We start from the raw sequence: 26,758 nt of genomic DNA on the forward strand, positions 1-26,758 counted from the left end.
ACAAGCGCAACAAAAATATAAGGAGAATTGTATGAACGAAAGGGGCACCTGCCAGAAGCATCGGTAACCTGCTACGTCCACTGGAAAGGCAGATCGAGGCGAGGAAATCGGCAAGGCGAAAGGAATAAGGAAGCGCAAGATGGCGGCGAGCGCTTGAGGGACGACCCGAGGACCCAAACGGATTGCTGGCTACCAAGTAAGAGCGATTCAGGGCAGACGCCAAAAACAAGCCGCACGCAGGCAATCCAAGCAGCTGCACCCCCCCCCCCTATGCGACAACACGAACAACAGGAACCTGCCATATTTGGTAGGAGCGAAGCCGCAGGCGGCCATCTTGGATCAGCCGGAAAGAGCGGAACGCCGACCAGCGCGACAACAATATAGGGAGAGGCGCACATCAGCAGGAAGCACCCGCCACAACCGGGAAGGCAGGCCGGAGCGAGAGGGAATCCGGAAGGTGGAATACAGAAGGAGCGCAGGATAGCGGTGAACTCCTGAGGAAAGACCCGAGACGCACACAGCTGGCTACCAAGTAAGAGCGATTCAGAGCAGACGCTTGACAAGCCGCACGCCGAGAACCCACGCAACCGCCTCCTCCCCCAATGCGAGGCTCCGAAAAAACCGCAATACCAGGCACAAGGGGGAAGAGGGGGAAGAGGGGAGACTGCACGGAAGCGGCCATCTTAGGTAGGAGTTAAGAAGCCAGTGGCGGCCATCTTGCTTAAGCAAACATAGGAGTCTTACAGAGCGTAAAACGTAACAATCACCGCAAGCCCATACGCCTTACAGGGGTGGCAGGTGAGAGGGGCGGCCATCTTAACTAAGGCGCGGAAGTAAACAAGCAGACACCTCTAGGACGAGGCGCCATAGTACCGCAATAAGCAGTAACCAAAAACTGGGCAAGCGAAGAGACGAGGTGGGGGACGTTAAGCACCGGGGAACACACCGGAAAACCGAGGCAACATCAAGCGAAAGGAGCGCACAAAGCGAACCTGCACCCCGCGCTGTCCAAACAAGCCTGCAGATCAGTCCGCACCGAACCGAGGAGGGCCGGAAGAGCAGCCCACCCACCAACAAACCAGAGGTGAAGCCGACAGTCACTTTCAGTGGCTCACAGAGGGCAAACCGCCACACGCACGGTAGCCGCAATCAAAGCAGCACGGAAGCACGAAGCCAGGCACAAAAAAGCAACGCCACCAGAATTAAAAAAAGATTTTCAAGAGCGGGGTTAACACAAGAGCGGAAGAAATAAAAAGGGAGATACCGCAGGAGGCTGGCGGAGTCCAGGACCAAGACCAGAGTGGTCAAGTGGCCACCCAGATTCAGGGACTGTAACCTAACCACAGCGACCACCCCAAGCAACAAAGAGGACAAAAGACTAAAAAAAGGACCCACAAAGCACCAACCAACAGAAGTAAGACCCCAAACACATCAGGTCAGAAGGGGTTTCGACGCAATGGCAGGGAAAGATGGCAATCAGATTACAAATGTCCAAAAAAAGAACAAAAACGATTTAACTGCCTCACCTGCAAAAGAACGAGGAGATCAAGGCAACGAAACAATCACATTGGACACACTACTAAGGAAGATAACAGAGGGTAATGATCTAGCAAAGGCCACAAAAAAAGCAGTGGACAACATCCAAATGGAACTAATAGCAATCAGAGCTGAGCAAAGCAAAGCCAACGGCAGGATAGATGAGGCAGAGAAAAGGATAAGCCAACTGGAAGACCGCGCCAATGTAACGCACAAGGACCTAGGCCTAGTTATAAAGAGAACAACAGCACTACAGAGGTCCATGGCAGAGCAAGAAGACAGAAGCCGCAAAGGGAACATAAGACTCCTAGGTGTGCCCGAGGACGAAGAGGACACCCCGGGAGCATGCGCCCGGATGCTGGAAAGCATAATCCCCAAACTGACCGGTCTCATTTTCGACAAACCGCTCGAACTCGTCAAAGCATACCGCATACCAGCAAAGAAACCAACAAACAGCAACACCCCCAGACCAATAATATGCAAACCACTAAGGGACAATCACACAGACGCAATATTCACAGTAGCCAGGAAGGGCAAGCCAATGGTGATAAATGGAAAGAAGGTAACAATCACCCAGGACTTCTCTAGGCTAACGGTGGAGGTGAGGAAAGGCTTCATAAAGGTACCATCTATATTATGTATGGTACCTTCCATGGCTCCGCCATAGCCGGTACCAAGGAGGAGGTTTATGCATGGGGCTAGCTACCCCACCATGTAAAAAAATCCTAGCTACATAAACATTAACCAGACGACATCCTGGCTTTGAGGAGAGAGAAATATTCTTCACGGAGTGCTATGACTCCTTGTGGTGGTAACCAGAGATCCTTAGAAGCCACAAAGCCAATCCACCTGCTTTTGACCTAGACCATCACCATCGGGACATGGAACGTGAGAACCATGTACAAGACAGGCACTCAGCCTAAGTGGCAATGGGGATGAAAAATACAACCTTGCCCTGCTTGGCCTCAGCCAGAACAGATGGACACAGTCCAGGCAGAAAAGACTGGCTCCAGGAGGAATACTGCTGTATTTTGGACATGAGGAAGAGAACACTTCACATGCTCAGGGATTAGCACTGATGCTAATGCCAGCAGCCAACAGAGCCCTGGTTAGATGGGAAGCTAATGGTCACAGAATCATCACAGCGACCTTCTGCACAAAGAAAAAGAGGATCAACATCAACGTTATCCAGTGCTATAAACCTACAAATGGCACAAACAAGAGGCAAAAAACCAATTTGACAACAGCCTCCAGTCCATCCTAGAGAAACGCCTTGAGAGAGACATCACCATACTGTTGGGGGTACCGCAATGCCAAGATTGGAAGTGGCAACACTGAGTATGAAGAGGTCTTGGGCAACCATGGCCTTGGTGACATGAACGAGAATGGTGAAAGGCTTGCAAATCTCTGGGCCCGGAACAGTCTGGTTATAGGCAGTATTGTAGTCCCACGGAAAAGAATACACAATGCAACTTGGGTGTCACTAGACCATTCAACTGAGAATCAGATCGACTATGTCTGCATTACCAAGAATTTTTGGAGGTCCCTGTAGGATATGAGAGTGATGAGAGGAGCGGACGTAGCATTTACCCTTCACATTGTTGTGGCCAGACTGAAGCTAAAGTTGAAAAAGCATGGGATGGAAACGACAAACCGACTCTAACAATATAACATCACCCTCCTCAAAGATGCACATAAACTGAATGAATACTCCATCACAATTTTCAAGTCCTGAAAGAACTAGAAGATGACATTAGAAATTCAGTGGAAAATGATCACGAAACAGTGACATCAATCTGCAAGGTGCTACTGGACCCCAAGAAACACTGGTATAAAGAATGGATCTCCACTGAGACTCTCCACAAAATCCAAGAGAGAAAGGAAAAGAAAGCTGCAGTCAACACCAGCCGAGCAAGAGCCGAAAAAGCAAAAGATCAAGGTGAATACACAAAAACAAGTAAGGAAGCAAAGAGAAGCTTAAGAGCAGACAAGCAAAGATTCATTGATGGCCTTGCTACCGAAGCCTACTAAGCAGCAAGCCAGGGACACTTGAGAGAACTCTACAACATAACAAGGAAACTCACTGGCAGATGAAGCAAGCGGAAATGCCTGTTAAAGACATTCGTGGGTAACTAAGGCCAACAATGAAGATGGGTAGAGCACTTTAAAAGCTGCTGAATCAGCTGTGCTGCAGTCTCCACAAGATATAGTGTCATCTGACAAGGACTTGCCAATCAACAGCAGACCAACCAAGGAAAAAATATGGCAAGCCATCAAACATCTGAGAAATGGGATGGTAGCAGGACCCAACAACATTCCTGCAGAGGCACTGAAAGCAGACATTGAAACATCAGTAGGCATGTTTGGAAGAGTCTGGGAACAGGAAAAGGTGCCAACATACTGGAAGGAGGGAAATCTTATTAAGATCCCCAAGAAAGGTGACCTAGGTAACTGCGTAAATGCAAAGAGATAACTCTTCTATCAGCCACAGGCAAAGTGTTCAACAGAGTCATCGTAACAGAATGAAGGAACATGGTGACGCTCAGTTACGAGCTCAGCAAGCTGGCTTCTGCAAAGATAGATCCTACACAGACCAGATTGCAACACTACGCATCATCATCATTGAGCAGTTGTGAAATGGAACTCCCCCATCTATGTCAACTTTATTGACCATGAGAAGGCATTAAATAGCGTGGACTGAGAGAGCCTTTGGAAACTCCTCCGCCACTACGGTGTTCCATATAAACTAGTAAGAATCATCAGGAACTCTTACGAGGGAATGACCTGCAACAGAGTCCATGGAGGACAACTCACGGAAGCCTTCCAAGTGACGACCAAAGTCCACCAGGGTTGTTTTCTCTTCACTTTTCTTTTTCTGCTGGCCATAGACTTCGTTATGAAGACACGGTATGGAGAAGAAATGGGATCCAGTGGAGACCTTGCATGCAGCTCGACGACCTGAGCTTTGCAGACGACCTGGCCCTACTCTCCTATACCCATCTGCAGATGCAAGAGAAGATCGACAAGTTGGCAGCCACTTCAGCACAACTTGGCCTCAACATTCACCAGGGAAAACCAAGATTCTGAAGGCTAGCACGGCCATCAGAACTGCAGTCGCTCTTGCGGGTGTTTACTTACCTTGGCAGTGTCATAGACAAGCAGGGCTTCTGTCCCTAAAATCTAGCTACAGCTGGTTTGACTGGTGTTCATGTGATCACGTGACACGCCAAGCAGCTGACCGGCAGAGCATGAGAGCGACCATGAGGAGAGGAGCTGCAGCGGCAGAGGCAAGGTAATTAGGTTGAGCCGAGAGCCGAGATTTGAGCCGGGATCCGGGGCGGCCAAGCCTAGCCGTACCGTGTTGAACCAAGGAGCTGAGCCAAGGAGCCAAGGTACTGATCCGTGGAGCCGCAGTGCCGCTGCTGCCGCCAATCACGCCGCCAGCAGTCACGCCCGCCGCAATAACCGTTATAATGACAGAGCTCCCCCTCTGAAGCAAAGCAAGTAGCGCCATTTGCAATTTGAAAATAAGCAGTAGCAGCAGCACAACGTGTAAAAGTATACCGGTCTGCATCGCGGTAAAAATTTACCTTCAGCATCAGCAAGTGAGAATTGAGCGCGGCTGCCCTTTGGGGCCGATTCAGAAAAGGAGGTGGTGATGAACAGAGTGTCTGAATTAAGCAGACCACTCTTGCCCAGTCCAAAGATCAGGGCTTGATCCTTCACCGTTTTTTAGCTCACTGCACCATCCCAGCTCAGAACCTGGCTACAAGCAAATTAGTCTGTTCCTGTCCCAGTGCATGATGGGAACAGGGCAAACCAAACTACCAAGCCAATTCTTATACTGGGAAGGAAACCAGCTACCGGGGACCGGTTTCTGGCATTTCAGCCGTCGTCGGCCCGGCTTGCTTGAATCCTGATGGTGCAATGAGCAAGGGACTCACATCTGAGTATACCCTTCCACGCTTATGGTGGACAAAATGATTCAGAAAAGGGGGTGGTGATGAACAGAGTGTCTGAATTAAGCAGACCACTCTTACCCAGTCCAAAGAACAGGGCTTGATCCATCACCGTTTTTTAGCTCACTGCACCATCCCAGCTCAGAACCTGGCTACATGCAAATTAGTCTGTTCCTGTCCCAGTGCATGATGGGAACAGGGCAAACCAAACTACCAAGCCAATTCTTATACTGGGAAGGAAACCAGCTACCGGGGACCGGTTTCTGGCATTTCAGCCGTCGTCGGCCCGGCATGCTGTTAGGAATTAGGGTGGGTTTAGCTCCTTGTTCTAGTCTTTGTTTTCTTCTTTCGATTTCCTTATGGTGTCCTTCCTTTGTTTCCCTGTTTTCGGTAGCCCCGCCCCCCTTCCCTCCGTGGATTTAGGTCGCCAGCACTAGGGCTCTGTGCTTGGTTTCTGACCTTGTTGGTGCTTTTCTGGAGTCGGGATTCGGTTACTCCTGGATTCATCGTGGGAATCTGTTACTTTGGATTGTTCGACTTGCTTTTCGGCAAGCGGAGGCTTTCAGCTGCACGAGGCTTCGTGTCAGCCGCCCGAATGGGTGCTGCTCCGGTCGTCTTACAGAGCGAGTGAGACTCGGCGGTAAAGTACAAGAAGCGTCCGCTTTGTCAAGCGTGTGAACTCTTTGCTGCTGTTTTTGTATTTTATCGAGACCCTGCCATCGGGTTTTCCCGCGCCAAGGGAACTTTGGAAGCTTGCCGGGTTTTGAGTGCCCGAGGTTTAGTGTAGTTTTTTCTACGCGCTACCTTAGTGGCGTGTTTAGTCTGTGGCCACAGACAGTGGGAATTTTGTTGGATTGGATTGTGCCAAGAGCGCACTGTTCGTTTTCTCCTTCAGGGGTTTTTTATGTCAGACGAATGACTTTTTTCCCCTTTGCCTGTTGAAGGATATTATATTACGCAGGTCTCGACTTGCCAATTGGATTGTTTGCTCTTCTCGGATACCTTCTAATCTGTTACACAAGTAAGGAGGGAATTGGGGTGTGTTGGATGTGGTGATTGGGTGAGAATAGGGAATCAAGGGAAGGAGCACTGGGTTATATGTTAACATTCTCTTTCTGTTCTGTGTCTCTTTTCTCTTGTGGCTGCAGGTCAGGATCCCTATCCCCAAACTACAGAGGAGGGTCTGCTGTGCTGTAACAAAGAGAGAGCATTGGCTTTACTTTTTCTTTGTTTTACATTTTTTCCTACCTTCTCCCTTTTCTCGGTTCGCGGTCACGCTGTGCTAAGGTGCGTGTGGCGATCCGAGAGGGGGGAGATGAGTGGGGCCATCCTCGCTTCCGTGGTTGTGGGTTGAGTCGGCGAAAGATCCAACAGAAAACCAAGCCCACGAATTTACAACCACCCGAGCGAGTATGGATGAGGATGGGAATGTGTTGGAAGAAAGGACCCCTACAGTGCAGGAACTGATGGGGGCGGTTAACGCACTTCAACTAAAGGTGCAAGAATTGCAGCAGGAGAACCAAGGGTTACGTCAGGAAATGAGTGCAGGGAAGGTTAAGGCTCCGGTCTGGGGAATGGGTAAATCTTCCATAGTACAACCTGCTACTTTCCAATTCGATAGGGGTGCAAGTACCAGTAATCCTAGTAATCCCCCTTTAACAGTTAATGTGACTACACCCTCTCCGGTACCTTTGGCAGTTCCTGAACGATTTACTGGTGATTCCAGTAAATATAGCATCTTTATGAATCAGTGCCATTTGCACTTTATGTGTCGACCTGCGTCATTTCCTAATGACTCTACCAAGGTGGCTTTTGTTATATCTTATTTAGCCGGCACTGCGGCATCTTGGGCCGTGCCCCTTGTCGAGAGTGATGACCCTGTTCTGTATAACTATGTGGCTTTTAAGGAACAGATGCGTTGTCTCTTTGCCAAACACGCGTTTATGCAAGCGAGCGACGCCGAATTATTGAAACTCAGACAGGGAAAACAAGATCTAATGACTTATGTGTCCACCTTTAATCGGTTGGTTTCCGAAACCCATTGGCCCGCCGATAAAAGGACTTCCTTATTTTATCAAGGATTGTCTGAGGATCTAAAAGACGTTGACTCACAGGTGGTGAATCCACCTGAAGACTGTGTGGAATTCATAGATCTTGTGGTGAAGCTGAACCATAGGCTAACTGAACGGAGAGGCGAGAAAAACCGCTTTCAGGTCTCTCGTATGGTTCCATCTAAGGTGGAGGTAAAGAGTTCAGGGGAGAGTAGGACGACCCCTGAACCCATGGAGATAGGAGGTGTTCGAGGCCCCTTAACAGCTGAGGAGAAAAGCAGAAGGCGAACTCAGAATTTGTGTTTGTACTGTGGGCAAGGAGGACATTATGCCAGGGATTGCACAGTTAAACCTTCTTCCTTGTCCTCTAGAAAGGTGGTGGCTTGTGTGCAGCCTTCTGCAGAAGTGGAGATGAGAGATCGACTTAATCCTTCCTACCAGATTTCTGGTATAGTCAAACGAGTCCCCAAACATTTCATGATCACTGTTTGCTTAGTCATTTCCAACAGCCACAGGACTCCGGTGTCTGCCTTGTTGGATTCAGGGGCCACTGGCAATTTTATGGACATCAAGTTAGCGGAACAGTTGAAAGTGCCCTGGATTCTGAAGGAGCAACCCGAACCTGTGAGGGCCATAGATGGAACAGAGTTATCCTCAGGTACTATCACTAGACAGACCGAACCCTTATGCATGATTTGTGATAACGGCCACTCAGAATATCTTGGGTTTGATTTGATTGATGCCCCTTCATTTGGTGTTTTATTGGGGGTTCCCTGGTTGCAATCCCACAATCCCCGCATTGATTGGTTTAGGAGAACGGTGACCCTTGATTCTGTTTTTTGTTTGCAAAGCTGTTATAAAGTTGCTACTGATTGGGTTACGCCTCTATCTTGTGCAGTTGGCGATGGCTTGCGGTGTGACGTGCAGACAATACCGGAAGCTTATGTGGAGTTTGCGGAGGTGTTTGACAAAGGGCGAGCGCGGGACTTGCCTCCCCACCGTTCTTTTGATTGTCGCATAGACTTGATACCTGGGGCAACTTTACCTTGTTGTCGTATCTACGCCTTATCTGGGCCGGAAGAACACCATTTAAAGGAGTACTTAGACGAAATGTTGGCTAAGGGATTTATTCGACCTTCTTCTTCTCCTGCCTCTTCGGCTATCTTCTTAATTCCCAAACGGGAAGGTGGTCTACGCGCCTGTGTGGATTATAGGGCGCTTAATAAAGGGACTATTAAGAACAAGTACCCTCTCCCGTTGATCCCAGTTTTGCTCGATCAGCTGAGGCATGCGACGGTGTTTACCAAATTAGACCTCCGAGGGGCATACCATCTCATACGAGTCCGTGAAGGCGATGAGTGGAAGACTGCCTTCCGGACTAAATTCGGTCTGTATGAGTACTGTGTAATGCCCTTCGGGTTGTGTAATGCCCCGGCTGCGTTTCAGTTTTTTATTAATGAGATACTGAGGGAGTTTCTGGATGTGAGCGTGATAGTCTACATAGATGATATTTGTGTCATCTATTGTGCGGCTGCATGGGTTACCCTCCTCCATTGTGTCTGACAGGGGTTCCCAGTTTGTGTCCCGGTTCTGGACTGAGTTAGGGGAGGCCCTTCATATGAAACTCTGCCTTTCTTCAGCTTATCATCCCCAGTCCGATGGTCAGACAGAGAGGGTTAACCAAACCATGGAACAGTACTTGAGATGTTTGTTGACTTCCTTAACGTGTGATTGGGTGGTGGCCCTCCCTCTTGCGGAGTTCGCGTACAACAACAGCTTTCATTCCGCGTTGGGAATGTCTCCCTTTTACTGTTCTATGGGGTTTCATCCCCGGGCAATCCCCATTCAACCTACGGGTCATGTGCCTGCTGTTGAAGCCTTAGGGATCGCCTTGAGTAGGATATGGGATTTGGCTAGGGAACATCTGGTAAAGGCCAAAGATGACATGAAGCGACAGGCAGACAGACATAGGGTCCCTGCTCCGTCCTATGCCGTAGGGGAACGAGTGTGGCTGTCTACTAGGAATCTGCACTTGGATGGCCCTAGGAAACTGCAGCCTAGGTTTGTGGGTCCTTTCCCCATAGCTCAGGTGATCAACCCGGTTGCAATGAGGCTGGAGTTACCGGATGAATATCGCATCCATCCGGTGTTTCACACCTCACTGTTGAAGCCTTATGCAGAAACTGATCAAACCTTGCCCCCTCCCCCTCCTGTGATGGTTGAAGGTGAGGTGGAGTTCGAGGTTAATGCGATTCTAGATGCCCGGAGGAGACGAGGGAGGTTGATGTACTTGATTGATTGGAAAGGGTATCCCCCTGAAGACCGTTCGTGGGAACCTGCTACTGGAGTGCATGCTCCCAAACTGGTTAGGTTATTCCATCTTCGTCACCCGTCCAAGCCTCGCCCTGTGGGGAGGCCTTTGAGGGGAGGTACTGTTAGGAATTAGGGTGGGTTTAGCTCCTTGTTCTAGTCTTTGTTTTCTTCTTTCGATTTCCTTATGGTGTCCTTCCTTTGTTTCCCTGTTTTCGGTAGCCCCGCCCCCCTTCCCTCCGTGGATTTAGGTCGCCAGCACTAGGGCTCTGTGCTTGGTTTCTGACCTTGTTGGTGCTTTTCTGGAGTCGGGATTCGGTTACTCCTGGATTCATCGTGGGAATCTGTTACTTTGGATTGTTCGACTTGCTTTTCGGCAAGCGGAGGCTTTCAGCTGCACGAGGCTTCGTGTCAGCCGCCCGAATGGGTGCTGCTCCGGTCGTCTTACAGAGCGAGTGAGACTCGGCGGTAAAGTACAAGAAGCGTCCGCTTTGTCAAGCGTGTGAACTCTTTGCTGCTGTTTTTGTATTTTATCGAGACCCTGCCATCGGGTTTTCCCGCGCCAAGGGAACTTTGGAAGCTTGCCGGGTTTTGAGTGCCCGAGGTTTAGTGTAGTTTTTTCTACGCGCTACCTTAGTGGCGTGTTTAGTCTGTGGCCACAGACAGTGGGAATTTTGTTGGATTGGATTGTGCCAAGAGCGCACTGTTCGTTTTCTCCTTCAGGGGTTTTTTATGTCAGACGAATGACTTTTTTCCCCTTTGCCTGTTGAAGGATATTATATTACGCAGGTCTCGACTTGCCAATTGGATTGTTTGCTCTTCTCGGATACCTTCTAATCTGTTACACAAGTAAGGAGGGAATTGGGGTGTGTTGGATGTGGTGATTGGGTGAGAATAGGGAATCAAGGGAAGGAGCACTGGGTTATATGTTAACATTCTCTTTCTGTTCTGTGTCTCTTTTCTCTTGTGGCTGCAGGTCAGGATCCCTATCCCCAAACTACAGAGGAGGGTCTGCTGTGCTGTAACAAAGAGAGAGCATTGGCTTTACTTTTTCTTTGTTTTACATTTTTTCCTACCTTCTCCCTTTTCTTGGTTCGCGGTCACGCTGTGCTAAGGTGCGTGTGGCGATCCGAGAGGGGGCAGATGAGTGGGGCCATCCTCGCTTCCGTGGTTGTGGGTTGAGTCGGCGAAAGATCCAACACATGCTTGAATCCTGATGGTGCAATGAGCAAGGGATTCACATCTGAGTATACCCTTCCACGTTTATAGTGGACAAAATGATTCAGAAAAGGGGGTGGTGATGAACAGAGTGTCTGAATTAAGCAGACCACTCTTACCCAGTCCAAAGATCAGGGCTTGATCCATCACCGTTTTTTAGCTCACTGCACCATCCCAGCTCAGAACCTGGCTACATGCAAATTAGTCTGTTCCTGTCCCAGTGCACCGCTGAGTGCGTGCCCGGTGAGTCCATGGAAGTGGCCCAACTAGTTTGGGTGGGGCTTGCTGCTCACCAGTGAGCCCTGCTCACAGCCGATCTGTGCCACCTGCGCTTACCTAGGAGATTACCAGGCAATTACCTGGTTTCCGAAGTTCCCCATCCCATCTTATCTCAGGATTATTATTTTCCACCGCGTACCCGAGGCAAGCGAACAACAAGCGCACAGGCATTGAGGACCTTGGTAGCAAACAACTACAACAGAACGAGTAGGCACGTCCTTTGGAATCACCTGACCAGCACATTGTGCGCCGCGCATATTATAGCGTTTTGCACCAAAATGATAAAACTGATCCCAGTTACTAGGTCAAGGTCAGCTGTCAACGCCAACGGAGGCGCAGGCTCAGCAGAGCCATCAACTAATGACCCCTGCATGACACGCACAAATGCTCAGGACTCAGACAAGCTTTTAGGGTTCCCCAAGACACAGAATAACCAAAAGATCGCCAACGCTTGCCTGATAACTAAATACCTGCTTCCCTAGTTCTTAAATGGAGTCTCCACCAATGGCAGCGCAACCACCTAAGTAACAACTTAGACACAAAGGAAGACTTCTCCTCCTTTGCAACAAGATCCCAGGGCATGGAGACAAAACGCCGTTCCCTTTCGTGTCCAAACATGGATGGGGTTAATAGTGTCATTCAATTGCCCTCGGGGCTAGAATCTGTCCCCAATGCCAACATGTGCTTTGCTCCAACAGTCCTTCAATCATCTTTCATTGACAGTCCCAAATCAGCCTCACATGCACCAGGAAGATCTACAATAATTGAGACACAAATAAATCAACCTTACTCACCTACCCGGCAGCATCCTTTTCTGACTGCTGCCACAGGTTCTTCCACTGTCATGAAAAAACAAGAGCTAGGAGAACTTTCATCACTATTTCTACAGCAGCTTGAAACCAAAATAGAACAAGCCTTGGAGTCTTCTCCACAGCTGTACAGACCATCTAGCGGAATAAATCATTACCATTGCACTCCTCAAGTTATAGAAAACCTAAGTTTCGCTGCCGCCTCAGAGTCGTCAAAATTTACTAATCCTCAATATATAATGGCCAAAGTCTTACTCTGGCAATCCTCTAAGAAGGACCTGCAAATAGATCTCTTGCAGTCAATAGCCTTGTGCTTGGCGGACTTGAAAGGAAAAATGGACCATATTTCAAACTTGATTTTTATTTCACAAACAAATTGCTCATGCTCATGTGCGGCCATTGGGGATCAGTGGGCAAACCTTCCGGTGGTCCTTACCCCCTTAGCAGATTCAATCCGGGTCTCAAGGGGCCCCCCTGGGCTACCCTCACAATTGACTCCAATCAAACTTGAATCAAATACTGAACTTATCAATAATCAAGTTAACTTACCTGAAGATTCATCTGTAAGATGAATTAAAACATTACATCTGCCATTATCTACTGACTCCAGCTCAACACCCCCACTGGGGCCCATAACAGTTGCGCTTTGTCCTCCAATTCGCTGCCAAATAGCAGAAAAACCTGATGACGTCACAGAGATTAAACAGAAGGAAGGATTGCTCTCTAGGAAGGCAAAGAAAAAATGAAGGAAATCACAAAAAAGGGCGAAAGCCAAAAATAGAGTGGCGTCCCTCCTCACTCGTACACATAAAACGGAGTCAGCCACTGGTCCAGTTAAGCTCTATCCAATTTTTTCAGCAAAGACACCAGGAAAGAGGGACAGGGCAATGACATCAAACCATCCACAATTGAGAAAACAATCATCAATTAAGGGTTCAGCGGATGATTCCGCCGGAGGGGCAATCTCTCCCAATGCCCCCTCATCCTCTCCTCCTTACAAGGAGAAGGTGGTAGTCCATACAATAGCAACTCAGTATAAGCCTATGGAAGGACCAGATGTGAGGACTGGTCCTGTCCCTGGGCTGACACCACTGTCTACAACCTTAGGGACACAGGCAGAGGCCGATACGCAATTACTGTCCACTGCTACATTCAGCATTAACACGCAGCATCAACAGGCGTCAACATTTCCTCTAGGACCAACGGTAGATAGATCTCCTCCAACATATCAATCCTCATTAGTACCCAACCATCAAGTCCAACCTGGAAATGTAACGGGTAGCAGCCGCTCAAATTTAGAAGTGATGGTTGTCGTACTTACACCAAGATACCACGCCAAAGGCAACTATGATACTCTGAACAGAGGCAACATTCTGTGTCTATTCACTCATATACCATCATTGGAGCACATACGTTCAGCAGATGTTGCCTGGGTAAAATTTCAAAGCTTGCCAGGGGGTTCCCACAATGAATCCACAGTGGTCGGGCTATACCAGCAGCCACGCCAGACGGCAATGCTGCATGATGCCAATCAACTGGCGGACTGGGGCATTGAGATTAAGCACTTACCTCAAGACAGATATCCTTACGTTTTAGACATCAAACCCTTAAATTCATCAACCTATTCCATCTAAAAATGCTCTGATGGCATTTGCCCAGGCAACAATCCCTCTAGTATATTCACTCAACATGAACTTTTGAGGATTATCTGCTCCACAAATCAAAGAAGAGTTTTCTCTAGAAAACAGGACACCAATAACCAACTCGGATATCAGGCCCAGTGTGGCCATCACTCGGCTCGACAGCATTTCTAAGCCCCTCAGAGGCAATACAGACTACACACAGACCAAGCAAAATAACCACCTAACGATTATCTCTTGGAATGTGGCTGGCCTTCAGAAACTGGTCAAGAAAGACTCTGCTCTAGAGTACCTTCAAAGCAGTGATATAATTTGCTTCCAGGCGACATGGGTAACGTCTGCTACAACTATCTCCGGGTACTTCAAAATACATGTCACGGCTTCAAGATGTAATATTTTTGGGCGGCCAATGGGCGGCCTCTCTGTATACATCAAGCGCTCCTGAAGGCTGGAATTCATCACAGTTACACCCCTTCCTCCTGGAATCCAAGCACTACTTATTAATGGAATACAAAATCACCATTGATTGCTATTATTCAACTGCTATGTTAATTCAGCTCTGCACCAGAGAAACCAAGCACTCGATGATCAGGCTGCCATCATTGGAGATCTTCTCATTAAATACCCCTAGCACAATCCACTTATAGGTGGGTATTTCAATTAAGCATGGGCGAAGTTTGCGAATTCGCGATCTGCGAATTTGCGTATTTGCAAATTCGCGATCCGCAAAATTCGCAAATTTGTGCGAATTTGCGGATTTTTTATTTTTGCGTGTTCGCGGGGCACTTTGCGTGTTCGCGGGGCGCTTTGCGTGTTCGCAGGTTTTTTTTTTTGCCTGGTTAATCACTGCCACGCTCTCGTTTTGTATGCCCTCTGCCCTCTGTACCACTCGTTTCTGTGCCCTTCTGCCCTCTGCCCCACTCATTTTTTGTCCCCTTCTGCCCTCTGTCCCACTTTTGTGCCATTCTGCCCTCAGCCCCACTTAGAATGGCGCCGGCAAGCTGCCAGCGCCATTCTAAAATAGCTACAAAGAGCTTCAACAGGAAGCACTAATAGATAAAGTAAAGCAGGTGCTCGAGTTGAAGGTCAAATTAATTTACACAATCATTAATCACCCCAAGTTTGGTGTGATTAATGATTGTGTAACTGAATTTAAGCTTCAACTCGAGCACCTGCTTTACTTTATTTATTAGAGCTTCCTGTTGAAGCTGACTTTTGTAACTATTTTAGAATGGCTCTGGCAGCTTGCCGGCGCCATTCTAAAAGAGTTACAAAAGTCAGCTTGAACTTTTGACCCAATCCGTTCCTCTCGCGGATTTTGCGGGAAATTCGCGAATCTCGCGGATTGCAAATTTACCGAAAATCGGCAAAATCCGCGAGCGGAACGGATTTTCCGCCCGTGCTTAATATCAATAATAGATCACTTGACAAGGCAGGAAAGGATAACAAACAATCTAAAGAGGTCGCTTTACTGCAAGCTTTATTTGATTCCTGGTCTATACTATCTGCTCATAACCTTAAGAAAGCAACAGTTCAGACATGGGCTCCGTTCCCAACATATAGGAACATCTCCACAATTGACTATATATTTGTTGGCAGTACACTAGCTTTACACCTAAATGACTTTGATATAGATAACCAAGTAGAGAGCGACCACAGGCCCCTCAGAGCATCATTTAGTCTTTCCACTGCTCTATCCTGCAAGAATACAACTGTACAACTGTAGGTGAACCCACGGGGGAAGAATGCGATAAAGTTCCTCGCAGGATAAAATGGACCATTAATCTCTGCACCAAATTGTCCGTATGGACAACTAAAAATGAACAATTAAAAACTTCATTCGGCCCCCAGGCACTGCTAGATTAGTGTCACTTCATCAAAAGACCTGGGTGAGGATTAAAACCAGCGCCACAACAGTATCTGTAAAAATCCCAACAGAAAATGGTTTAAAACAAGGCTGTGTATTAGCCCCCATACTTTTCAACCTCTATACTGCGGACCCCAAAATTGGGCCATGTGCGGCTCCAGATCATGCAATATGCCGATGACATTGTCATTATGGATCATACAAGACCGGGATTACAAAGAGTGCTCACTGCCCTTAACATTTAAAGCACAAGGAACAAACTCTTGATGAATGAGTCAAAAACTAAAGTCATGATTTTTGGGAAACATCAAAGAAAGAAAATCTTGTCTTGGAGAGTAGGTGGGTCACAAATAGCCACAAATGCTCAGGACTCAGACAAGCTTTTAGGGTTCCCCAAGACACAGAATAACCAAAAGATCGCCAACGCTTGCCTGATAACTAAATACCTGCTTCCCTAGTTCTTAAATGGAGTCTCCACCAATGGCAGCGCAACCACCTAAGTAACAACTTAGACACAAAGGAAGACTTCTCCTCCTTTGCAACAAGATCCCAGGGCATGGAGACAAAACGCCGTTCCCTTTCGTGTCCAAACATGGATGGGGTTAATAGTGTCATTCAATTGCCCTCGGGGCTAGAATCTGTCCCCAATGCCAACATGTGCTTTGCTCCAACAGTCCTTCAATCATCTTTCATTGACAGTCCCAAATCAGCCTCACATGCACCAGGAAGATCTACAATAATTGAGACACAAATAAATCAACCTTACTCACCTACCCGGCAGCATCCTTTTCTGACTGCTGCCACAGGTTCTTCCACTGTCATGAAAAAACAAGAGCTAGGAGAACTTTCATCACTATTTCTACAGCAGCTTGAAACCAAAATAGAACAAGCCTTGGAGTCTTCTCCACAGCTGTACAGACCATCTAGCGGAATAAATCATTACCATTGCACTCCTCAAGTTATAGAAAACCTAAGTTTCGCTGCCGCCTCAGAGTCGTCAAAATTTACTAATCCTCAATATATAATGGCCAAAGTCTTACTCTGGCAATCCTCTAAGAAGGACCTGCAAATAGATCTCTTGCAGTCAATAGCCTTGTGCTTGGCGGACTTGAAAGGAAAAATGGACCATATTTCAAACTTGATTTTTATTTCACAAACAAATTGCTCATGCTCATGTGCGGCCATTGGGGATCAGTGGGCAAACCTTCCGGTGGTCCTTACCCCCTTAGCAGATTCAATCCGGGTCTCAAGGGGCCCCCCTGGGCTACCCTCACAATTGACTCCAATCAAACTTGAATCAAATACTGAACTTATCAATAATCAAGTTAACTTACCTGAAGATTCATCTGTAAGATGAATTAAAACATTACATCTGCCATTATCTACTGACTCCAGCTCAACACCCCCACTGGGGCCCATAACAGTTGCGCTTTGTCCTCCAATTCGCTGCCAAATAGCAGAAAAACCTGATGACGTCACAGAGATTAAACAGAAGGAAGGATTGCTCTCTAGGAAGGCAAAGAAAAAATGAAGGAAATCACAAAAAAGGGCGAAAGCCAAAAATAGAGTGGCGTCCCTCCTCACTCGTACACATAAAACGGAGTCAGCCACTGGTCCAGTTAAGCTCTATCCAATTTTTTCAGCAAAGACACCAGGAAAGAGGGACAGGGCAATGACATCAAACCATCCACAATTGAGAAAACAATCATCAATTAAGGGTTCAGCGGATGATTCCGCCGGAGGGGCAATCTCTCCCAATGCCCCCTCATCCTCTCCTCCTTACAAGGAGAAGGTGGTAGTCCATACAATAGCAACTCAGTATAAGCCTATGGAAGGACCAGATGTGAGGACTGGTCCTGTCCCTGGGCTGACACCACTGTCTACAACCTTAGGGACACAGGCAGAGGCCGATACGCAATTACTGTCCACTGCTACATTCAGCATTAACACGCAGCATCAACAGGCGTCAACATTTCCTCTAGGACCAACGGTAGATAGATCTCCTCCAACATATCAATCCTCATTAGTACCCAACCATCAAGTCCAACCTGGAAATGTAACGGGTAGCAGCCGCTCGAATTTAGAAGTGATGGTTGTCGTACTTACACCAAGATACCACGCCAAAGGCAACTATGATACTCTGAACAGAGGCAACATTCTGTGTCTATTCACTCATATACCATCATTGGAGCACATACGTTCAGCAGATGTTGCCTGGGTAAAATTTCAAAGCTTGCCAGGGGGTTCCCACAATGAATCCACAGTGGTCGGGCTATACCAGCAGCCACGCCAGACGGCAATGCTGCATGATGCCAATCAACTGGCGGACTGGGGCATTGAGATTAAGCACTTACCTCAAGACAGATATCCTTACGTTTTAGACATCAAACCCTTAAATTCATCAACCTATTCCATCTAAAAATGCTCTGATGGCATTTGCCCAGGCAACAATCCCTCTAGTATATTCACTCAACATGAACTTTTGAGGATTATCTGCTCCACAAATCAAAGAAGAGTTTTCTCTAGAAAACAGGACACCAATAACCAACTCGGATATCAGGCCCAGTGTGGCCATCACTCGGCTCGACAGCATTTCTAAGCCCCTCAGAGGCAATACAGACTACACACAGACCAAGCAAAATAACCACCTAACGATTATCTCTTGGAATGTGGCTGGCCTTCAGAAACTGGTCAAGAAAGACTCTGCTCTAGAGTACCTTCAAAGCAGTGATATAATTTGCTTCCAGGCGACATGGGTAACGTCTGCTACAACTATCTCCGGGTACTTCAAAATACATGTCACGGCTTCAAGATGTAATATTTTTGGGCGGCCAATGGGCGGCCTCTCTGTATACATCAAGCGCTCCTGAAGGCTGGAATTCATCACAGTTACACCCCTTCCTCCTGGAATCCAAGCACTACTTATTAATGGAATACAAAATCACCATTGATTGCTATTATTCAACTGCTATGTTAATTCAGCTCTGCACCAGAGAAACCAAGCACTCGATGATCAGGCTGCCATCATTGGAGATCTTCTCATTAAATACCCCTAGCACAATCCACTTATAGGTGGGTATTTCAATTAAGCATGGGCGAAGTTTGCGAATTCGCGATCTGCGAATTTGCGTATTTGCAAATTCGCGATCCGCAAAATTCGCAAATTTGTGCGAATTTGCGGATTTTTTATTTTTGCGTGTTCGCGGGGCACTTTGCGTGTTCGCGGGGCGCTTTGCGTGTTCGCAGGTTTTTTTTTTTGCCTGGTTAATCACTGCCACGCTCTCGTTTTGTATGCCCTCTGCCCTCTGTACCACTCGTTTCTGTGCCCTTCTGCCCTCTGCCCCACTCATTTTTTGTCCCCTTCTGCCCTCTGTCCCACTTTTGTGCCATTCTGCCCTCAGCCCCACTTAGAATGGCGCCGGCAAGCTGCCAGCGCCATTCTAAAATAGCTACAAAGAGCTTCAACAGGAAGCACTAATAGATAAAGTAAAGCAGGTGCTCGAGTTGAAGGTCAAATTAATTTACACAATCATTAATCACCCCAAGTTTGGTGTGATTAATGATTGTGTAACTGAATTTAAGCTTCAACTCGAGCACCTGCTTTACTTTATTTATTAGAGCTTCCTGTTGAAGCTGACTTTTGTAACTATTTTAGAATGGCTCTGGCAGCTTGCCGGCGCCATTCTAAAAGAGTTACAAAAGTCAGCTTGAACTTTTGACCCAATCCGTTCCTCTCGCGGATTTTGCGGGAAATTCGCGAATCTCGCGGATTGCAAATTTACCGAAAATCGGCAAAATCCGCGAGCGGAACGGATTTTCCGCCCGTGCTTAATATCAATAATAGATCACTTGACAAGGCAGGAAAGGATAACAAACAATCTAAAGAGGTCGCTTTACTGCAAGCTTTATTTGATTCCTGGTCTATACTATCTGCTCATAACCTTAAGAAAGCAACAGTTCAGACATGGGCTCCGTTCCCAACATATAGGAACATCTCCACAATTGACTATATATTTGTTGGCAGTACACTAGCTTTACACCTAAATGACTTTGATATAGATAACCAAGTAGAGAGCGACCACAGGCCCCTCAGAGCATCATTTAGTCTTTCCACTGCTCTATCCTGCAAGAATACAACTGTACAACTGTAGGTGAACCCACGGGGGAAGAATGCGATAAAGTTCCTCGCAGGATAAAATGGACCATTAATCTCTGCACCAAATTGTCCGTATGGACAACTAAAAATGAACAATTAAAAACTTCATTCGGCCCCCAGGCACTGCTAGATTAGTGTCACTTCATCAAAAGACCTGGGTGAGGATTAAAACCAGCGCCACAACAGTATCTGTAAAAATCCCAACAGAAAATGGTTTAAAACAAGGCTGTGTATTAGCCCCCATACTTTTCAACCTCTATACTGCGGACCCCAAAATTGGGCCATGTGCGGCTCCAGATCATGCAATATGCCGATGACATTGTCATTATGGATCATACAAGACCGGGATTACAAAGAGTGCTCACTGCCCTTAACATTTAAAGCACAAGGAACAAACTCTTGATGAATGAGTCAAAAACTAAAGTCATGATTTTTGGGAAACATCAAAGAAAGAAAATCTTGTCTTGGAGAGTAGGTGGGTCACAAATAGCCACCTGCACCAGATACAATTATTTGAGAGTCTGGTTCAATGAAAGGGAAAATCAAGTGGCCCATCTTAAACATCTTTGTCCCAAGGGAGCTGGGGTTATACATAGCCTGAGGCGCCTAAATCGGCAGTTGCACAGCCCCTCTGCGAAGCCATTTTTAAGGGTCTTACACGCCAAACTGCTCCCAGCATTGTCTAATGGCCGCCTGGCTTTTCCAGGCAAAATTGACTTATTCCTTGTGAATTATCAAACAATGGCCTATAAGAAAATATTTTCCATTCCTCAGCATGCAAGGAGGGCCAGGCTGAGGCTCGAGTTGGGTTTGGCAAGTGCAGACCTTCACTGCTTAGGCTACTTAATGAAATTTTACATCTATACCCAGCATGCCTCAGCTCAGTCCCTGAAAGAACAACTTCAATCTATATTCATGGACGAACTCTCCCCCTGGTACAGCCAGCTGCATTTGGCCATCTCCACATTAAAGATTGAAACTACAAGCGTCTCTAATCCAACTATTCCTCTGTCAACGTAGAAAAAGAGATAAAAAGCCAAATTATCCTAGTGTCATTTGAGAGAGATTTGCTCTGCTTTCTAAAAACCCACTCTTCACAACCCTGGAAGCCTCATATATATCAAGGGGAAACCCCAACCATACTTTAATTACTTCCTTCAACCACAGACTCGTTACAAAATTATTTATATGAGGCTGTTAGCCCTTCCAATTTACGACTTTAATCCGCTTTGGGCTCAGAGGAGTGGACAGCTAACGTGTAGGTTTTGTATTTATCCAGATGAGTCTTGGTTACATCTGCTACGCTTTTGTCCCCACCTTGCTCACGGTCGTCGTTGGCTATTGTTCCCAGTCTATTGGGACAAGCTGTTGAGGCATTACAGGAAAGCATCTGATTTGTGTTTCAGCAACAATTCCGCTCAAGTTCTTGCAAGGGCTGGGAAGTTTATTAACATTACTTTAACCACACTGCACACCGCTCAGCACTAAGAAACAGTCAAAGAACATGAGACAGTGTCCAAGGGGTCAAATCGGATCACCTTACAGGGTCTAACAACACACTCACGGAGATAGCTCACTAAGAGCTGTTGAAGCAATCTCAAGTCCCTTCTTATATTGCCATTGTACAGATGGGCTTTGCTGAAAGCTAGGTATTGGCAGCTGTGATAAACCCTGGGACATTCTGATATTGCCTTTTGCACGCCACACTTTCCTTCTGGCTCTAAATGGCCAAATTTGACATTCATGCCATCAACCAGAAATGCTGCTTGGGAATTGTTATTAATCTTGACTGCTTGCTTTTATAATGTGCTTTTAAATTTTGATCCCTGTTTTAATTAAGTATCAATGCGATGTGTGCACGTTACGGTTTTAATTAACTGTATAATAATAAAATAAAGTAAGAGAAGCAAGGCAGTGCAGTTGCAGACATCAAGGCAAGAATCGACAAAGCAAAAACTGCCTTCATTCAGATAAAGAGGATCCAGAGATCCAAGGACCTTACACTGCAAACCAAGATCAGGCTTTTTTTTAAAGAAGTTTTATTGATTTTCAGGAAAAAGATACAAACATCAAAGAAAAAAGCAAAGGTATTACCAATTATGAACCATATTACAAAATGTAAATGAATGAATAATATATAAGAAATACAATATAGGAAAAAAGCAATAGAAAGAGAAAAATAGATAGAAAAGGAAAGAAGGGGGAAGAGAAAGGATAGAAATAAGAAATATAATATACAAAAGGTTGAAAAATATAGAGAAAAAAAAGAAAGAGTTAATGCATAGGTGCATGGGAAGAAATATAGGTTGTAAAAGGTAACCAGTGGAGATCAGATTTAATTTTTTGCAGAAGAGTAAGAGAAGAAACATTAGCAATTCTATGTTCATCACAAATAAAATTCCACCAAGTAAATGAGGAAATTTTGGAGTTATCCTTCAAAGATGATAAAATAACTTTAAGTGCTAATGCAAGAAAAAAATCAAATAATAGAGAGGTAGAGGAAGAATCAGCAGCACCAGGAGAGGAAGAACCTAGAAAAATATTTTGCAATGAAAATGTAAAAGCACAGTTAAAAATATTCATACAAATGGTCCAAACAGATTTCCAAAATGTCAATACATTTGAACAAGCATAAAGTTGATGGCACAATGTGCCAGTAGCATTAGAACATGACCAACATAAGGGAGAAGAGGAAGGGGAAAACTTGGAAACATGAACAGTTGTAATAACAGCTCTATTGTAAATAAAATACAAGGATTGGGATATACGAGCAGAAGCAGAAACTTTAAATAACTTAGACCAAAATTTTCCCACGTAAGTTCTATAGAAGACTTAGGGCTAGAGGTATCAAGAGTGAGGTTTGCAAATCTGTATTTGGGATATTTTGCGAATCGCAAATGCAGATTCGCAAAACGCGATGTATGTAGGTTTTTGCGAATATTTTGCGATTTCTTAAAAATCGCAAAATATTCTCCGAATAATTTGCGATTTCTTAAATTGCAAAATTTGCAAATTAAGAAATCACAAAAAACGGTAATCTGCTAATGCAGGAACAGGGTGGTGACATCACAGTCAGGAAGTGGGAGTGATTACCTGCACCTGCTTGCCTGATCCACACCCAGTGGCAGTTGGAAGACTGTTTGGGAGCAGAGCAGACCTGTTTGCCTTGTCATGGAGTCTCAAACCCCACAGGAGGGAATGGCAGGAGAGAAAAGGAAGAGGAAGCACAAGTTCTCAGAAAAAAAACAGGAAATATTGATAGAAGAGATGGCTTGCAGCCATGAGTTGCTTTTTTGGGGTTAAAAGCACTGAAAGTGCCAGAAGGAGGTAAAAGGAAAATTTGGCTGGACATACAACAAAAGGTAAATTCAGTTGGTGTGACCTCCCGTACCATTGATGAGTTGCGCAAAAGATGGTACGACATGCGCCAGAGGTCAAAGGAAAGGGTTGCAGCAAGACTGAAAGAGGCCAACAAGACAGGAGGTGGGACATCTACTGCTGAGCAGCCTACTCCACATGAGGATATTTACAACAAGGGGTGGTGAGGGACAGAGTCTCTGAATTAAGCAGAAAGCTCTCACCCAGTCAAGAGATCAGGGCTAGATCCAACACCGTTTTTTAGCTCACTGCACCATCCCAGTTTCAGAACCTGGCTGTATGCAAATTAGTCTGTTCCTGTCCCCATGATGCACTGGGCCAGGGACAGACTGATTTGCATATAGCCAGGTTCTGAGCTGGGATGGGGCAGTGAGATAAATAACGGTGATGGATCAAGCCCTGATCTTTGGACTGGGTAAGAGTGGTCTGCTCAATTCAGACACTCTGTTCATCACCACCCCCTTTTCTGAATCGTTTTTGGCCACTATAGGTGTGGCAGGGTATACTCAGACATGAGTCCCTTTCTCACTGCTCCATCAGGATTCAAGCAAGCCGGGCCGAAGACGGCTGAAATGCCAGAAACCGGTCCCCGGTAGCTTGTCTCCTTTCTGGTGAAGAATTGGCTTGGTAGTTTAGTCTGCCCTGTTCCCATGATGCACTGGGCCAGGGACAGACTGATTTGCATATAGCCAGGTTCTGAGCTGGGATGGGGCAGTGAGATAAATAACGGTGATGGATCAAGCCCTGATCTTTGGACTGGGTAAGAGTGGTCTGCTCAATTCAGACACTCTGTTCATCACCACCCCCTTTTCTGAATCGTACTCCACATGAGGAGCTGGTGGAGGCCACTCTCTTGCCTGAGAGTGTGAGTGGTGTGGCTGAGATTGACAGCTCTGACTCTTCAACTAACAGCACAAGGTAAGATGCATGTTTGTATGTTACTGAACTGTTGGGATACGCATGTGTTTTAAAGTAGTACAAGTACACAGTGGTATGAATGTTTAATACCAGGTACACAGATTCACATACAGTGAGCAATGCATCATGGGAGTTGTAGTTACCCTATTACATGTTAATCTTCACATTAATAAAATACAGATTCACATTGTGCTTTTGAAAGGAAGACTGAAATGCACTACCAAAGATGTTTTATTTAAAGTAGAAACACTTTATTAATTTCATAAAGCACTCCATACAACAAACTCATATGTCTCAATCTACATCCACAGCACAGGCAAGTCATTCCAGGAATGAAAGTGATGGTAATCAATCACCTCTGCAAGATGTTTGTGCTGAAGAAGACATTAGCAGTGATGACACTGTCTCAACTCCCATTGTTAGGAAAAAGCGCAGATATGTGGCCCCTCTGCCTCCTTTAGAAGATGATGGAATTGTAGAAGGTGGTGAGGGAGAGAGTGTTCAGGAGACAGTTGTCTCTCAAGTTCCTGAAGAACAAGCACATGCACAAAGAAGGTCACGTGTATATACTTTGGAGAGATCTAGGAGCAGCAGTAGTGGACATGTGGATAATCCTACTGTCTTTGCAGGGTTGGAGCAAGACATGCGACACGTGGAGCGCCAACAATACAAGGCCCTCCGTTCCATCAATAGGCAGCTGTGCAAATTGAATAATAAACAAGAAAGCATGGGAGATGGGATGAGAGCAATGGCATTATCAATGAACAGACTGTGTTTGGGACGTAGCATTACTATGCAGAGAGAGTTTAGTGACTGCACAAAGAACATAGCCAAAGGCCTAGACAAGGTCACATCTGCTGTGGAACTACTCCAGACAGCAAACTCTGGCGCCAGTGCACTATTTGAAGCAGCAGACAGCGAGGAAACCTCCAGTAGGAGTAGTAGCAACCCCACTCCTACATCACAGCTAACACAGCGCAGGAGTGGTGGGAATGCCGGACATTCTGCAGCCATGGGGAGCATGGAATCTGTGCAGCGCTCTGCTCAAAGCCTCCAGCACAAAAAATGACATTTTGCAGATTCTAATTTTGTTCTTACACATTTACCATTTTGTTTGGATAGTAATAAGAATTTAATTTTGCCTGTGCATTAACAGGTCATGTTGCCCTACATTAGTATCCTCAATGTTTTGAAATTAAAACATTCACTTCAAAAGCAAATACCTGTTTTGGTATTTTACCTAAAAGTAAATGCGTGTTATCTCAGTACGTCTCTGACGGCCAGCAGCAGCTCCTACTCCTGCAGTAGCTCTTCTAGGTGGAGGTATGTCATCATCATCAGATGTGTCTGAGTCACTCACTTGAATTTCAGTCCCTTTTCTCATAGCCATGTTATGTAGCATGGCACAGCTACTTACAATTTTACAGCATGTTTGAGAATTGTATTGTAAAGCACCACCACTTTTGTGTATGCAACGAAAACGGCTTTTTAAAATTCCAAATGTCCGTTCAATGACACCACGGGTTGACCGGTGAGCCCTATTATATCTTCTTTCATGAACATTTGATGGATTCAAATATGGCGTCAGAATGAAATCACGCTCAGCATAGGCACTGTCATCTGCATGATGAGAAAGAAAGAATGAGTGTGTGACATCAAAGAATAATTGTTGTGTGTATGACTGTAAAATTGTGGTACATTTACCTAGTAGATATCCCTCTCCAAACTGTCCATCAATCAGACGTCTATGTATTCCACTATGCCGAAAGATAAAGGACTCATGAGTGCTCCCTGGGTACTTAGCCAAAATATCAGTGATAATGTACTTTGCATTGCACACCATTTGAATGTTCAACGAATGAAAACTTTTCCTATTTCTGTACACAAATTCTGTGGCTGCTGGTGGAGTGATGGCAATATGGGTGCCATCTATAAAACCAATCACATGTGGAAAATGTGCAATTTGATAAAAATCCAGTTTAGTCTCTTGTATGGCTTGTACAGGTGTTGGATAATTAGATGTGATGTTGTAGCCTGTTCATCATTGCATCTAGAAAAGACATGAAAGAAGCGTGAGACACTCCACCAACCTCTGCAATGACCCTTTGAAAAGAACCAGAAGCCAAAAGGTGCAGTGAGCACAATACCTGCACATGAGTAGGAATTGATTGTGTCCTGCCTGTTTGATGCTCCAAGAAAGGTTTCAATTCAGCAATGAGGTCCAAAATAGTGTGTGGGTCCAGTCTGTATTTTTCAAAGATGTCCTCTTCTGTCTGCTGGAACAGCGTGATGCGCAGTCTGAAGATTCTCTCATGTCTCTGTCTCCTCTGTGCAAGGGCTTGGATACACAGCCTCCTAGCTATCAGGTAAAGTCCCGCCATTTTGAAAGTTAACATTGCCTTGTGGGTTTCTTTTTATACTTTCAAACTGGTTACCACCTGCATGTAGTTGGTGGTAATTGCGATTTCTTAATTTGCGAATTTCATGTTTTCGTAATTCGCGATTTTTTCATACATCTATTTGCGATTTCTTATTTTGCGATTTCTAGATTGCAAAATTCGCAAAAGTTGGACCATGCAAAATAAGAAATCGCAAGAATATTCGCAGAATATGTACTTTCGCAAAATAAGTAATCGC

At 45.9% G+C, this 26,758-nt stretch overlaps 1 pseudogene; it reads left to right on the forward strand.

The window, feature by feature from the left end:
• The first annotated feature begins 1,456 nt into the window (after positions 1–1,456).
• Positions 1,457–26,758, forward strand: part of LOC147701705 (uncharacterized) — a 28,862-nt pseudogene continuing 3,560 nt past the window's right edge.

Source organism: Lissotriton vulgaris, chromosome 7 (genome assembly GCF_964263255.1).
Source record: "Lissotriton vulgaris chromosome 7, aLisVul1.2, whole genome shotgun sequence".
NCBI classification, from domain to species: Eukaryota; Metazoa; Chordata; class Amphibia; order Caudata; family Salamandridae; genus Lissotriton; species Lissotriton vulgaris.